Here is a 6806-nt window from a genome sequence, read left to right as displayed (position 1 = left end):
TGTATGTGTTTTACCTAATAAGGGCTGTATGCATTTTACTTAATAAAAGTTTTCTTTGGATAAAAAAAAAAATAAATAAAAAATTCAGCTTGTTCAAATAAGCTTTGACCAAAAAAAACCCGGAAGCTGATTGGTTTCTTTGCAGAGCTGCACCAGATTTTTCACTCTCCAATTTTAGTAAATCAACCCCGTAGTAGGCTTAAATTTGAACTCCTGGCAAACAGGTAAATGAAAAGATAAAATACATAAATATAAGCTGTTTAACCTTCCAAATTATGTATTATTTACCTTATTTACCATTATGTATTTATTGGTCCAACCAGTCATGACAGTTACACAGCTCTGCCCCACAACACAGTTCTGTTTGACAAGACAAGAGACCTGATATTTACCTGCTGCAATTTACCACTTCCCGAAAACCAACGTACCAGTGCAGCTGCAGGCATCACCCCATTACCGTGTTTTAGAGCTGGCGGTCAGCTTTCTGGGGATAACAACAGCTCAACAGCTCAGTGGTCATCTCAGCAAATGGGAGGGGACGCCCCCCCCCCCTCTGGCCGCCTTCCGCCACTCTGCCCGGGAGACCGGAGCAACCAGTTGGCCTTTTTGCCAGCTGGCTAGAGTCCCGAACTAAGCCGGATTCGGCTTCGATCGGGTCCCCGATCATGTAGCCTGGAAGCGACGTCACAACGTAATTTCCGGTTTACTCGGCTGCCAACGTGCCGACTTAAAAGAATTGTCAGTATTCAAAAATGCAGATTTCGGCGTATTTTTGAAGTGCAGTGGAGGTATGACCCCAGATCCCTCCACAAAGAGTACCTGTCACTGCCTATTACTGTCACAAGGGATGTTTTTTTTTTTAGGGGATGTTTACATTCCTTGTGACAGCAATAAAAGTGATCGGATTTTTTATTTTTATTTTTTTTAAACAGTGTTAAAAATAAATAATAAAATAAAATAAATAGGAAAAAAAATGTTAAAGCGCCCCCATCCCCGTAAGCTCGCGCACCAAAGAAAAGACATACGTAAGTCGCGCCCACAAATTTAAACGATGTTCAAATCACACATGTAAGGTATCCCCGTGATCGTCAGAGCAAGAGCAATAGTTCTAGCAAAATACCTCCTCTGTAACTCTAAACTGGTAACCATTAAAAAATATTAAATCATCTCCTATGGAGATTTTTAAGTACCGTAGATTGGTCGCCATTCCACGAGTGTGCACAATTTTAATCCGTATCATGTTAGGTATCTATTTACTCGGCGTAACATCATCTTTCACAATATACAAAAAATTGTGATAACTTTAATGTTTCGTTTTTTTTTAATTCAGTGGAGTGTATTTTTTTTCAAAAACATTGCATTTGAAAGACGACTGCGGAAATTTGCAGGAATTTCCTCTCCCATCCTGTTTTGGCTATGAAACAGGAAGTGAAGGTAAATTTCCCCAATGGGGCATGGATGACCGACAAAAAAAAAAAAAAAAAAAGAAAATGACAGGGGTATCACCATCCCTTGCTCAATCCAAAATGAAAAAGAAAATTGCCTTTATTTATAATTAAATGTCTTTTATACTGTATCTGCCTTTAAGTTCATTCTCAAGGTCCCTTCTGTAAAGTGAAGTATTATTCTATTAAGAATAGGCAAAATACAAGTTTACTTAAAGCCCCTTTCACAGGGGGCGGATGCGGGCAGCGGATCAGACCGATCAGCAGGGGATCTCTTTGGTGATCCCCATTGAGCATCTGAATGACAGGTCCGTGTCCGCTCTGCTAATTCAGAGTGGACATGGACATAGCCCTCTATTCTCTATGGGGCAGTTGGATAGGAATGGACTGCCTGTCCATTTCCATTCGACTGTCATACGATCTGCTGGATGGATGGGGAGCGGATCCCAATCTCTCTGTTTTAAGCGGACCCGATTGGATGCCAGTGGATGCCCGCTGACATACACCGCTATATAGAAGAATGGAGGTTCCGATCAAGTCCCCTGAAAAACTGGCAGGTGGACCCAATCAGAACATCCGTGTGAAAGGGGATTGATGTGCAGCAATTTGAGAGTAACAAGCAGTAGACACAAAACAGTCTCGGTGCAATTTTGTTTAACTCTCCAATACTTTCACAGAGAGAAGCATTTTTAGCTGCACAGACACTACGTGCGCTCAGGACTCCAGAACCTGTTCTGCATCTGGATGGCTAAACCCAATTTGTTGTTTGTATAATACAAGTATTAACTAAGACACTGAAAACTTTAGGGAAATGATGCCGCTACGGCTTATGATATGATATATAAGACTGATGCACGTTTAAGCATTCTTCTGTAAATGACAGATTCCCTTTAAATTACAACAAGCCTTAATGGGTTAAGCTGGTCCTACACATTAAACGTCAGTCAAACGTGTACACATGATCCACCCAAGTGTGATAGCACATAAACATGAATTTTACATGACTGTGAATATCTATGCACTCCATTATTACCCTTGGCTTTACTGTTATCTCAGGTGAACTGACAACCAAATGGGAAAATTTAGCAAATGTGACCATAATCTGCCAATTTAGTTACCAAGCATGTATATGTATCTTGTAAAGGACAGCAACATAGAGGCTGCCACTAATGTCTTAACCACTTAAGCCCCGGAAGATTTTACCCCCTTCCTGACCAGGGGGTATTTTGCGATTCGGCACTGCGTGAATTTAACGGACAATTGCGCGGTCGTGCGATGCTGTACCTAAACGAATTTGGCGTCCTTTTTTTCCCACAAACAGAGCTTTCTTTTGGTGGTATTTGATAACCTGTGCGATTTTTTGATCACGCGCTATAAACAAAAAAAGAGCGTCAATTTTGCAAAAATAGCAATATTTTTCACATTTTTTTATATGAAATTCCCCCCCAAAAAAATGTAAAAATCAAAATTTTTTAAAATTTTCAGCCAATTTGTTTTATGCTACCTATGTTTGATAAAAAAAATCGCAAAAAGCGTATTTTGATTGGTTTGCGCAAAAGTTATCGCGTTTACTAACAAAGGGAAAGATTTTTGTCATTTTTGTTTTTTTTTTTAACGCGTAATGGCGGCGATCTGCGATTTTTTTGTGGTACTGCGACATTGCGGCGGACAGATCAGACCCTTGACTGACATTTTTGACACTTTTGGGGTTACCAGTGACATTTCTACAGTAATCAGTGCTATACATATGCACTGTTACTGTAAAAATACACTGGTAGTGAAGGGGTTAACTTTATTTGAGAGGGAGGGGCTGTGTGTGTCCCTAGGGGCGTGCTTTCTACTGTGATTGGCTGTGGCTTCAGATGTATGAAGAGTGATCGACGGTTCTACATAGTAGAACCGTATGATCATCCTTCATACACCGGGGAGAATGACAGGCAGCTTGTTTACACAAGCTGCCTGACTTTCTCCCTCTCCCCCGCCGATCGTCGAGTGACCGGCGGACATCGGGTCCGCTGGTCACACGCGCGGGGGGGGGTCTGTGACCGCGTGGGAGACCAGCGTCGCTTTGCCTGTGAGGGGCTGACTGCCGACGTAGATCTGCGTTAGGCAGTCGGCAAGTGGTTAATCTTCAAATTCTATTTGACTGGCTTTCATGGAGACCCTCTGTTTTTTATTTTTCAATAGTTCGAGTCACAATACTTCTGACCTTCCTGATCTGCTTCCCTGTTTAACATCAGTGTCTCAAAAAGTATTGGAGGTAGTGGGTCAACAACAAAAATGAGTTATAGTTGTATATTCAACACCACATTCCAATTGGCATTAGAAAAACCTATTACATTTACTTCCTCAATCATCCTTAGCTGCATCCCTCGAACCCCTGAGGAAGCTAGAACAGCAAAACGTGTCGGGATGAGGCATCCCTCCCCCTATTTTTCTATGATATAGGTGATGATGGTTACTGTATATTTTTTTATGTCTTTTAGGGGATGATTACCCCATACTAAATATTTTAACGATTTGATTTTATTTCTTTTAGGGGATGATTACCCCATACTAAATATTTTAATGATTTTATTTTATGTCTTTTAGGGCATGATTCCCCCATACTAAATATTTTAACGATTTTATTTTATGTCTTTTAGGGGATGATTACCCCATACTAAATATTTTAACGATTTTATTTTATGTCTTTTAGGGGATGGTTACCCCATACCAAATATTCTAATGGTTTTATAATAAAAAAAATATATTTTTATGTATACAGTATGTGGTGGTGAATTATTTTGAATGAAGGTCTCAACAAAGTCCAGTTTTCTCTTCCAAAAAGTTTTTCTAAGGTAGTGGGTCAACCCAACAGCCTAGCAACTAGCAATTTGTGATGAAGGTAAGAAATGGGGGTAGCAATTTTCCTCTCAGATGCCTAAAGATGTTATATTTCAGTCTCCTATATGAAGAGATAAAATATTTATCTGGCATCCCCTATTGACCCCAAACCAAACTGAAAACAGGAGACAAAGAAAAGAAAAGTGGCTTAGAACACCTTTTTGCAACCTGATTGATTTTTGTGTCCCTTCTGAAAAGTTGCCACCGGATCTACCTGCACATGACCTCCCACTTGATTCCTAAACAGGGACGCTTGCGCCACCAAGTGTTTGGTACAGAAACGTACCTAAAGGTAGAGAGTGAGACAATAAGAAGAAGCATGCATGTCTGATTGATTACTAATGTCACAGACAATGTGACATTAGTAATGACAGTTGTTTCCATTATGGTCACCTAATTATCCTACCAGTAACTTACTTCCTGTCCTAGGTTGACAGCACTCACTTCCTCTACTGTACCTATAAAGAAGCGTTGTAACACTCAGATGGGACTACCAACATCCCCCCCCCCCTCCCTTTTCCAAAAAAGCAGAAGAATTAAATAGTTATCAAAGAAAGCTAGGAACAATGTACCTGATAACAGTACAGGTAGGAAGAAATCATTCTCTGATTGGACTAGGTGGAGAGGTGGGTAGGTAACATTGCAATCTCCATTCATTCCAATGAGAGAATTCTTTGCATTCATTGAGAAAATGCTTAGCATTCTCTGAATGTTGTCCATGCCAAGCAAGCAACCCACTATGTTCATACTGCAGCAGGGCAATCACTTGGCACAGGACCTGAAAACTAGTGGAGATCACTGTAGTAGCGGTGTCTATTTCTAGCTTCCGGAGGATTCCCACAGGCATGGGAAATCCATAGTGATATAGGTCCAATTCTTCTTTAAATCTCAATTCCACTAAAACACCTGAAAAAACAGATGAATAACATATATGGGAGCTGTCAAAAGATGTGTATTTTTGTCCATCCTGTTTTCAGATTTACATCACTTTGCCACACAGCACAGTGCTGACTGATTAGAACAGGCGCTGCTCTTCTCCCCATCGCCAACCTGTGATGAACAGTGAAAAAAGAAGCAGTAGACTAATAAGCTAATCTCTCCATTACTCTGCTCTCTCCTCCTATCAGCAAACCCTCTACTACCACTTGTACCTCCAGGCAAGCCTATAATAAAGCTTACCTGTAGGTACTGTGAATATCTCCTAATCTTGCAAAGTTTAGGAAATATTCAGAGTGCATGCAGCCAATGACATCACCAACGCATGTGCTCTGAAGGTCTGGCTTACAATGCCAGACCTTCACAGCCCATGCCAGAAACAGCGGCTCCTGTGCGTATACGTGGGAGTAATGTAATCGTGCCCCTGGCTACTCATGTAGCCAGAGGCCGCTACCTCAGAAGGAAGACCGGTGGAAGATGTCAGCCATCTCAGCGGTGACAGTGCAGCGCTGGAGGGCTTTGTTCTCAGGTAAGTCTATCATGATGTGCTAGTATGCGATGCATACTAGCACATTATGACATTGCCTTGCAGGGTTTTTTTTTTTAATCACCTGCCATTTACAACTGCTTTAAACTGTAGCACAACTGACTGGCTCCTTGTGCTGCTTCTCCCTCCCTGCTGTCAGTGGCGGTTCTACATTAAATTGCTCCCCGGGCAAGACTCCCTCCCGGCGCCCCCCCCCCCCCCAAACAAAAAAAATAACATGACAACATAACAATAAATGCAGAGTGCCACAGCATTGCCCCCAATAAATGCAGAGTGCCACAGCAATGCCCCCAATAAATGCAGAGTGCCACAGCAATGCCCCCAATAAATGCAGAGTGCCACAGCAATGCCCCCAATAAATGCAGAGTGCCACAGCAATGCCCCCAATAAATGCAGAATGCCACAGCAATGCCCCCAATAAATGCAGAGTGCCACAGCAATGCCCCCAATAAATGCAGAATGCCACAGCAATGCCCCCAATAAATGCATAGTGCCACAGCATTGCCCCCAATAAATGCAGAGTGCCACAGCATTGCCCCCAATAAATGCAGAGTGCCACAGAAATGCCCCCAATAAATGCAGAGTGCCAAAGCAATGCCCCCAATAAATGCAGAGTGCCACAGCATTGCCCCCAATAAATGCAGAGTGCCACAGCAATGCCCCCAATAAATGCAGAATGCCACAGCAATGCCCCCAATAAATGCAGAGTGCCACAGCAATGCCCCCAATAAATGCAGAATGCCACAGCAATGCCCCCAATAAATGCATAGTGCCACAGCATTGCCCCCAATAAATGCAGAGTGCCACAGCATTGTCCCCAATAAATGCAGAGTGCCACAGAAATGCCCCCAATAAATGCAGAGTGCCAAAGCAATGCCCCCAATAAATGCAGAGTGCCACAGCATTGCCCCCAATAAATGCAGAGTGCCACAGCAATGCCCCCAATAAATGCAGAGTGCCACAGCATTGCCCCCAATAAATGCAGAATGCCA

Source organism: Pelophylax lessonae, assembly GCF_965119305.1.
Source record: "Pelophylax lessonae genome assembly, chromosome: 1".
In the NCBI taxonomy this organism is placed as follows: domain Eukaryota; kingdom Metazoa; phylum Chordata; class Amphibia; order Anura; family Ranidae; genus Pelophylax; species Pelophylax lessonae.
The sequence above is the reverse complement of the archived record's forward strand: the minus strand, read 5'-3'. Positions refer to the sequence as shown.